Source organism: Aethalodelphis obliquidens, unplaced genomic scaffold, assembly GCF_003676395.1.
Source record: "Aethalodelphis obliquidens isolate GAN/ISIS:26980383/991018 unplaced genomic scaffold, ASM367639v1 scaffold8, whole genome shotgun sequence".
Lineage (NCBI taxonomy): Eukaryota > Metazoa > Chordata > Mammalia > Artiodactyla > Delphinidae > Aethalodelphis > Aethalodelphis obliquidens.
In genome coordinates this window covers 64,417,644-64,427,197 of record NW_020837952.1, presented here as the reverse complement: position 1 = coordinate 64,427,197, position 9,554 = coordinate 64,417,644, and the positions used below count along the sequence as shown (strand labels likewise).

At 67.5% G+C, this 9,554-nt stretch overlaps 1 protein-coding gene across 4 annotated transcripts in view; it reads left to right on the top strand.

The window, feature by feature from the left end:
- The first annotated feature begins 1,054 nt into the window (after positions 1–1,054).
- PLXNB2 (plexin B2) overlaps positions 1,055–9,554 on the top strand; it is a 29,593-nt gene continuing 21,093 nt past the window's right edge. The window contains exon 1 of one of the 4 annotated variants that reach the window (XM_027108109.1): positions 1,055–1,164. The gene's annotated coding sequence lies outside the window, so the exon portion shown is untranslated. Of the gene's footprint in view, positions 1,165–3,015; positions 3,557–6,711; positions 8,539–8,566; positions 8,730–9,554 lie in introns of those variants that run through there. The other 3 variants (XM_027108111.1, XM_027108112.1, XM_027108110.1) reach the window with 3 other exon arrangements.

The window sequence follows — 9,554 nt, the reverse complement described above, 5'->3', positions numbered from 1 at the left end:
GGGCTTTGCTGTGGACGGGTTCAGGGCTAAAGGGGTGAAGGTGTGGCCTGGCTGGTTGGGGGTAGGGGGGTAGCAGAAAGAACTAGTGAGTTGACCCTCTCCAGTGGCTTCATCTGAGCGGGGCGTTCCTGAGCATCGGGGGCAGGTCCCAGGCCCGGGTTGGGTGGGGTGGGCAGGAACGAGTGGGCTATCTGCCGGGAACGGAACGTCTGGGTGGAGGGCAGGTGCCCAAGGAAGGGGGGTCCCAGTGTGGGAGTACAGGTTAGGGCTGGGGAATGGCCCCACGTCCTCCCTGGGTCCCCAGCTGCTGCTCAGCACAGCGGGGCTTGTGACTGCAGACTGTCCTGAGGGGAGCAGGACACACAGGAGAGCTGGCCCCATAGGGGTCCCCAACTCTGCTCAAGTTGTGGTGGGAGTGGCCAGGGGCATCAGGACCAGGGTTGATGGGGGCTGCAGCGCCCAGAAGTGGGGCAAGCTCTAGTCCAGAGGTGGATGCCCCAGGGAGAGGCTCGGTCTCACCACCCACCTCCAAGCACTTCAGCAGGGGTTGACGGGTCCTGGGTGTGGGTGGAGGGAGGTGGAAGGGAGGCGGGGGAAGGAGGGCGCTGAAGGCCAAGGACGGGTTGCGAGGGGACCCAGGGCAGGCGTCCTCTTCCCCTTGGAAGTTGAGGGACAAGGCGCAGCAGCCCCCAACCGCCCAAAGGGTAGGAGTGTGGCCGGCATGTTCCCCAGTCGGAGGGTCGGGGTGCCGGGGACCTCGGTCTTGCAGGCGTTCTCCCCTAGAGCCCAGACTTGGGCTCCTCTGGCGCGAACCTGGACGCGAACCGGGCCGAACCTCCCCGGCGACGCGGCGCGCCCGCCCACTGCGGCCGCCAGGCGCCGGGGACGCGGGGGGGCGCGCGGGGGGCGCGCGGGGAGCGCTCCGCCAGGCGGGCCCCCCTTCTCTCCCTCCCCACCCCCGCTCTCTCCTCTCCCTCTCCCTCTCCTCCCCGTCTCCCTCTCCCTCTCCTCCCCCTTTCCCCCGCCGGGGGCGGGGCCGCTGCTCCCGCGCGCTCCGGCCCCTCCGCGGCCACACAAAGGCCCGTCTCCATGGCAGCCGCGCTGGCCTCAGCGCAGCGCCGATCGCGGCACGGGCGCCATCGAGCCTCGGCGGCAGACAAGCAGGTACGGGAATGGGGTACGGGGCCCGCGGGGCGGCCGCGCCAGTGGGGGGCTTCGCCGTCAGCGCCGCTCCGTCCTGGCCTGCGGCGATCGGGACGCGGGGACTCGGGCGACTGCCGCCCGGCGGAGGAACACTCGGGCTGCGGCCGCCGTCCGTGCGTCCGGCCGGCCGGGGCCGGGCCGCTCCCACCTCGCGCTCTTCCAGGTGGCGGGCGAGGCCCGCGGCGCCGAGGGCAGCGGGCCTGGCCCAGCAGAAGGTCCCTAGCTGGGCGCCGCGCCCTCTCCCGCCGCCCGCGTCCCTCCGGAGCCGCTCGGACCGCTTCTCGTTCCCGATCCTCCCTCCCTACTCATGCCCGCTGCCCCTCCAGCCACCGAGATCCGTGCACAGGGCGGGGATCGGCCCTGTTGTACAAGAGCTCCAGGCCCGCGCCCACCCAGCCTTGGTTCCTGGGGTGGCCGAGCCCCGGCTTTCCCCAGGAAGCTGGGCTCGCGGTCAGGCCTTGGCAGCCCCCAAACCCCTTGGGGACTTGTGAGGCGGGCATAAGCCAGGACCACTGGGAGCCCCTGGTCTGCACCTGGCCAGGCTGGAAGGCGGGTGCAGGGCTCCCGCTTGGGACTAGGGGTGGCTTGGCAGCAGCACCAGCACCTGGCAAGTCCTGGTGGCCCTGGGCCTGCTTCGCCACAGAGCCAGCACCCACAGTTCCCAGTGTTTGTTGGTGTGGTGTTTGGGTGGACACTCTGGGACCCAGGAAGTGAGTACAGGAAGTCTCTACTCACTGCCAGGACCCTGCCCCTCTGCGTGCAGCCTCCCGGAGGAAGCCCTCCTAGATGGGCCCGTCCCCCCCATCTGTGCTCAGTGCTTGGCGGGTATGAGGGGGGTCCCTGAGCCCAAGAGCCTCGGAGCTTCCTGCCACTTCACTGGCCTCCTCTTCCTAGCAACTTGGAAAAGAAAGGAAGGAATCTATCCGTGCCCTGGGCCTGTGGTGGGGGTCAAGACTAGGGGTGAGGCTTGACCCCCGAAGCCAGTGGAGTGTTCTGGAGCTCGGAGGGCTCTCCGTGCCTGCCCTGGGGAGCCCCTGTCATGTCTAACTGCAGCCCCTGTGTGCCACACACACACCCTGGCGGGGCCCCGTGGAGATGGGAGAGCACGGCCCCCAGGGGTGGGAGCTCTCAGCCTGACCCCGTTCGGGATGTTCCCCGGGCACAGAGGGGAGAGTCTGAGAGCTGGACAACTGCCGGGGGGTGTGTGGGGGGGAGGCGTTCTTCTGCTCTGAGGTGAGGGTCCTGGGAGGGTAGGGTCAGCATCGGCCTGGCTGAGCCTATTGGGTGTTTTTTTATGGCGTGTCAGCTTTTAGGAATCCCCAGAGAAGACTGAGGACGAAGAGGTGGTCTCGGCAGATCTGGGCCTGTCACCTTTTCCCGCCGTACCTATAGGGGGCCCACCTCCGTCTGCCGGGTAGGGGGAGGCTTGAGGTCTGGCCAGGGGCTCCTTGCCCAAGGAGGGGAGGGAAGTTACAGAGAAAAACAAGGGTTTGGAATGCAAGTCCCCCCTCCCCCGCCGGCCGCCTGCCAAGAGGAATTATTTTGGATTATCCAGCCGTGTCCAGTCACCCAAGGGGGGCGGGGAGGCTAGAGCTGGGGGAGGCTACAGCCGTGGGAGAGAGATCCACTTCCGGGGCCGTGGGTTGAGAGCCCCAGAAGGGAGGGACGGGCAAGTCTGGGCAGCTCCACCACCTCCCATGGCTGCTCAGACCGGTCAGGGGTGGGGTGGGAGGGGATGCGTCACCCTTGAGATGGAGAACGCCCAAGATCGGCCCCAGCAGGCCCCGCCCAGTGAGCCTGGCGTGGGCCCAGGCCCCCTGGGGGAGGCCGTGGAGCCGGAGGAGTCCTAGACTCCTTTCTCGGGACCCAGGGTGTCCTGTGTGGCTGCCCTCCAGCTCTGGGTTCAGGGACACACCTTGGGCTGGTTACTTACACCTGTGTGGCGCTTCCCTGGGGTGGAGGGCCGTGACTCAGGCTGCTTAGCGTGGTGGGGCACTGGGGTCTCCCTCGGGCCGAATCTCTGGCCATTCTCCTGCCTCTTGACTGACTCACTAACCAGCAGCTGACGGATGCACCACTTCCCTCCAAGCCCCTCGGACAGCCCAGCTCCCACCCCCACGTCCCCACCCCACAGGTGAAGGATCCCGTAGGGGAGGGGTCCCACAGGTGAGGAGCCCAAGGCCAGAGATGCAAGGAGCCGACTGGGATGGTGCCTCTGCCGCTTGGGCTCCCAAGGTCCGTGTAGGCATGTGTGCAGCCACCCACCCAGTGGCCCCTGTAGGGACCACGCTGTGAGGCAGAGCTGGCAGCTGGGGCAGCGTGCAGTAAACCCAGGGGCCTGGCCTCAGCCCAGGTGAGTGGAGCAGAAGAGATTGGACTGGAAGGCACTGGGGTGGGCCGGCAGCCTGGGGAGGGATCCATATGGCATGTGCCCGTCTCCCCCAGGACAGCTTGGTTGCGGGCACTTGAGCCGTCTCAGGACCTGGGCCATTCTGGGAACCTCCTGTTCCCTGCCTTGAACCCGCTTCCTGGGGGCCGGAGCTGGTGAAGCCCTGGGACCAGGGGAGTGAACTGGTGGGGACAGGCTGTGGCTTCAGTGCTCTCCCACATGGCCCCTTCTCCGGTCTGGGCAGATCCGCGCTGAGGCGCCAGGTCCTCTGGTCCTCCTTCTGTGTCCTTCTTACTCCCGTCAGGCCTCAGTCCTTTCTGCTGCAGCAACAGACACCAGCCTCCTGCCTTGGCTTCCTGGGTGGGGGGAATAAGCTTTTCTTCCCTGCTGAAGAGCCTCTTGGGCCCAGAGCCTGCCCTGGACCAGGGTGTCGGGAAAGCAGTCAGGGGAGGAGGTGAGCGATCAGACCTGCCAGAACTCAACCCAGGCTGGTCTCCCAGCTGAGCTGGATACGGGTTCACTGGGGGCCAGTCCCTAGTTGGCAGTGGGGGCTGGGCAGAGTCCCCCCCCCCCCCCAGGCTAATGGCTATGTGTGTTTGGGGTGGGGTAGGGTGGATGGGGCCTCTACATGTCTTTGGTCTCAGATTACAGGCTGGATCGTGGTTGGTGGCCTGTAATTGGTGGGGGGCACTGGGGTGCATGAGGGCTGGGGAAGCACTGTTGCTTCCCTTTTTCTCTCCAGGCCACATGTGGTCCCTTCATGGTTTTCCCTTCTGTGATTTCACATCCTCTGATGGGCTCCTGCTTCCCTCTGGCCCTGGGGCTTTGAGGACCTCGTTCCCTCTGCTGACCAGGCAAGAATCCTGCCCTTTCCTGGGCCCCCCCGAGCCAGACCGGGGCACAGCTGCTCCCAGCCCTTCCCTCCCATCCGGCGGGGCTTCTGAAGGGCGGGGCAGGGCCTCTGCTGTCCTGCCCCCAGTGCCTACCCCTGTGGTATTCATGAACCTGTGACAGTGACTGGACCCAGAACCCCAGACGGAGCCCGGGGTGGCCAGGGGCACACCTGTCGGTCTGCCCCTCCAGTCACAGGGAGGAGCCCAGGGCTGGCCCCCCCCTGGAGCTGGGGTCCTATTTCCCACCCTTTGTCACCCTTTGGTCCCCCATCTGCAGCTCAGCGCCCCCTTCACACGGAGAGTGTCTCCCCCAGCACTGCTCCCACCGTGGCTGGCAGCTTTCCACCCTGTGGGCTGGCCACTGGCCCACCCGAGTGCCTGGTTCCCCTGTGCGCTAGGCAGAGGAGGTGCTCTCCTGGGCTGGGGATGGGGCATCTGGGAAGAGGGCTCAGCTTGGTGCCCCCGTCCTCAGCCCCTAAGATCACGTGATTTCTGAAACCTGGCAGTTCTCCATCCTGGTGCCAGGTGAGTCCTGGCCTGGGGACCGTGGGAGCAAAAGTGCGGCCTGTGGGTGCAGCCTGGATTCTGACCCCAGTGCTGGCGTCAGCCCTGCCCTGCACTCGTCCCTTCCGGATGTGGAGACCAGAGCCCTCGGTGCAGTTGGCCGGCAGTTCCCATGGGGGGTTCTGGGAGGAGGGGCACCGTGTCGAGCTCAGATCTCGAGCTCAGACCTCTGTGACGCAGCCCCCGCTGGACCCCCTCCTCAGGAAGAGCAAGAAAGGGAAAAGGTTTGATGTCAGCCTTGCAGAAGGCCACCTGTATGAACGGAGTCAGGGCAGGGGCGTCTGCTCCCGAGGCAGGGACACTTCCGGCTGCTGGCCTTCTGCTCCGATCTGGGCCCCCTGAGCCAGCATGCCACCTGTGCAGGCCATGGGCCCTGCGCTGATTTGGACTTCTCTGGGGGGCGCCGTCAGCTCCCCTCCAGGCACCCTGCCCGGCGCCAAGCTGGTGGCTGAAGGCTGAGGCGGCTCCAGGGTTCCTCGGCCACAGCCAGACGTGCAGCATGGGTGACAGTGGGAAGAGGGTGACTGGCTTGGTGGCCACCTGGGTCCTTGAGTGCTGGAGGGAGGAGTGCTGAAGGGGTCTAGGGACAGCCCTGATAGGTTAGGGAGCATGGGTCTGTCTTGGGGTACAAGGGGGCCTGTGGCACGAGCGGCAGGATTGGGGTGGCCAGGGGGTGTGGACCCGGCCATGGGAGGTGTGGGCTCTGGGCCTGAATGTGGCTTCTAGCCCCCAGCCCCAGCCCAGGGCATCCTCAGAGCGGGGGGGCCTACTTTGGAGGAGGGCCAGGGCCCAGGACACTGCCGTGGCGCGGCTGCTGCCCTCCCCAGGGAAGGTGGCCGCTGTCCCACTTGCACCCAGTGGTAGGACCAGAGCTGGGTGAGTTGGCGGGGCTGAGAGCAGGTGGTGGGAAGGAGAGGCCCCAGCGCAGCCCACCTGCTCCCTCTCAGCCTTGGAGTTGCTCCCCCAGACGGGCCGGGGGACGTGAGGGGCAGGAGACCCAGCCACGCTTCCTGCAGGTGGCCCCTGGCCCTACCCCTGTGTGTGACAGCTCCTTGCTGAACTGAGTGAGCCGCTGAGGGGGTGGGTGCTGGGCCTGGCCCCAGGGACCTGTGGGCTACTTCCTGGGTGTGTGGTCCCAGGGAGGCCGGGTGCCCGCCTCCCCCCATGCAGTCCCGGCCACCTCGCTGCCCCCTGACCCCTGCACCATTGTCCCATTCACCACTCTGCCTTCCCCTGAGCTGGGGTATTTCCTCGCTGGAAACTCCCGGTCCCTCTGCCCTTCCAAAGCCTAACCCTAACCCGGACCACCGCCCCACCCTGAGCCTGGACTCCAGACCCTACCCAGCCCCGCAAGCACCCTGCACCTCACCAGGGCCCGACCCCACCTGGACAGAGACCGGGCCAGCGGCCTGGAGCCGTCCCCCCACGCAGATGGCCCTGGCCCACCTTTCCCACACGGGTCCCTCGAGGCCAGCTCCAGGCCTGCCCAGCTCCTCCAGGCCCCCCGGCCCTTCTGGGTGTGCTGGGCGGACGCAGTGCTGGGGCTGCCCGAGGCTCACCCAGCCCAGGTGCTCAGGTCTGGGGCAGACGTGTGTGCCTGCACATGTGTGCTCACGTGTGTGTGAGTGGTGGCTGGCATGCCAGCTGGGCACAGCGCCGCAGGCTAATTGTGGGGTTCGGCTGTGATGGAGGAGGGGGCTCGGGGTGACCGCTGAGGCGCTGACAGGCTGACTGGGAGATTACAGGTCTGGCCGGCTCCTTGCTCGCTCGGGCCCTCACCCGTCCGCCCCCATGTCCCACTCCTGCCTCTTGCGCACGGCCTGGGAAAGGAAGGGGGCTCCGGGCGGGCAGCATCCAGCCAGCTGTGGGAGGTGAGCCTGGAAAGGGGAGGTGAGTGCGGGCAGCTCAGCGGTGGGTGCTGGCAGGTGGGGGCAGACCTCAGAACCAGTGGCTCCTGCCTGCGTGGAGCCCGATGTCCCCAGTCTCCCGGCTGGGACTGCGGAACGGGGGCGCAGCTCCTTATCCAGGAGCCCCTCTGATGCTTGGGCGGCTGGGCGCTCCCGTTGGCCTCATCTGTGCTCCCGATGCCCTGCAGTGCCCACCCTCTCTCAGCCGGCCCCAGCCCACATCTGGCTTCTCCCAGTATCTCACCCCGTCTTCCTGTCCCTCTCAGCCTGACCCTGACAGGCTGTCCACTGGAGAGGTGGTCTCTGGAGGATGTCCACACTTGCCTGAGTGCCAGCCCCGTTCATCTGTTCACCGGGTGTTGACTGTGGCCGCTGTGTGCCAGGGCCGACAAGTTGCTGGGAGCTCCACGGGGGCTCCCGGACCCTGGAGGGTAGAGACCTGTCCCTCTGTCCCCAGCACACAGCACCGTCGTGTGGCACACAGGAAGCGCTTGGGGGCTTCGGGCTGAGCAGATGGGGCAGGTCAGCGGGCCCATTTGGGGGGTCCCCACGAGCATGGGGAAGTCGATGGAGGCGTTAAGCTGCAGGGTGTTCTGACGGGAAGGACTGCTCTGCAGAGGAGGGACATGGACAAGCCTGGGGGGGAATCAGAAATGGGGCCCAAACCGAGTCCAGGTGGGACACAATGGTGGCTGGGACTCAGGGGGGCGGCCAGGAGGAGAGGTGGGTCTTGCATCATGGTGGGGCGTCTGGGCACCAGAACCTACTGAATCCCACCTTGTGTCCTGAGGGTCTGGGAGGCCCAGGAGGCTGCTGGCAGCGCCCAGGCAGGTATTCTTGAAGGACAGTAATCGACTGAAACCAAGTCGTCCTAAGCCGTCTCTCCACGAGGTTAGGCACCGCATGGTGAGGCAGTGACTGGGACCGACTGCCGACAGCATGGAGATCCCAGTCTGGGTCAGCGCCCACACTGCAGGGTCTGCAGTCACGGGGGCGTGGGCGGCTGCGGCTGCAGCACACACCCTAGGGCTTTGCCGGGTGAGCCCCTGCGACGCCTGAGGGTGAGGGCTGGACGCAGAGACACTGGTCACGGTGACCTCGGGTATCAGACGGAGGGGCTGAGAGGCGGCCTGGGAGCACAGGGCAGGAAGGAGTGGGAGGCTATGGACTTGGCTGGGGGGAGGCCCATGGGGTCGGGGGAGCAGGCCCGGAGACCCCAAAGGCAGGTGGCAGAGAAAGCCCTGGGGTTGGTTTCTCTGCGCCCACTCCCCCTTGGCCCGGGGTCTTGGGCCACCAGGCAGGGGTGATTTTCATGCTGGGGCCCAGAGCCCAGGCTGCAGGGGGAGCCTCCACAGCCCTGGCGGGGATGGGCTCTGGCCCACGGCCTCTGCCAGTTGACGGAGGAACCGGGCTGTGGGCCGGGCTGGTGGGGAGGTGACACCCTATACACCTGGGAGGGGTCCTGTGGGAGGCTCTCCCAGCGCTGACGCAAGGCTCAGGCTAGACGTCAGGCTGTCCCTAGAGCCCGGCCCCACCCGCGCCTGCTCCTAGGTGGCTGTGCGGGGAGCTCGGCCTTTGCCCGGTGAGTCTGGCAGGAGGGGGGTTGGGAGCCATGCCGGCTGCGGCTGGGGCCTCGGCGGATCACTGGCCGACCGCGGAGCGGGGGGCCTGGCCACCGCGCCCTCCCGGCCAGAGGACAGCCTGACGCCCCGCGAGGCTCCTTGGGGACGGGTCCCTGGGCCCACGTGGCCGCCGCCGTCACGGCGACCGGAGGTCAGGCTCCCGCCGACCGTGCGCCCTGGGTCCCCTGGGAGGCTCCTCAGAGGCCCACTTGTTCCCCCCGGGGCCGCGGGGTGCGGGCGGGGCTTCCGAGGGGTCGTCCCCCGGGGCCGCGCCGCCACCTGGTCGCCTGGGGTTACGAGGCCAGGCCGGCCCTCCCCGTCTGGGGACCGCCCCACCTCCCGGGCTGAACTCAGACCCGGGGCCCCAGGCGGGCGCGGTAGGACCGCGGGGCTCCCTCTCGCCCTGGCCCGGGGGCCCCGACGCTCCCCCCGGCCCCATTCGCGCCCCTCCCTCGCACTTGTTTTGAAAACGGCGGAGGCTCGGATTTGCGGGCGTCTCGCCTGTTTAGTTTTCTCTGATTTGTTTCGCGCTCCCGGCTAATTGCAGATTTGCATTTTCGCCTGGAGAACGCAGCAGAGGCCGGTCCCCTGCAGCCAGCTGCGGGGCGGGGGAGGGGCGGCGCCCGAGGCGGGACAGCCACCCTCGCTGCCTCCTGGCCTGGCCCCGGGGCGACGCGGCCCCCACCCTGTCCGCCGGGTGTAGGTTACCCCACCCCCGCGTTGGGGGTCCGTAGTGCCCTCCACAAGGTGCTAAGACTCCCCCCACCCCCATCACAGGGTATCCCTGCCTTGGACTCGAGCCTTAGCCTGAATCGTGGGTTTCTCCGTGTCTGCCTCTGGGTCCCCTTCCCGAGCCCACAGGCTGCCAGGGGCCTCCACAGCCCTGGGTGCTGTGCACTGCTTTGCCTTCAGCTTTAAGAAGTTGTTCAATCTGTGTTTGCCTGACGCTAGCGACAGGGAGGTCTAGCCGGCACCC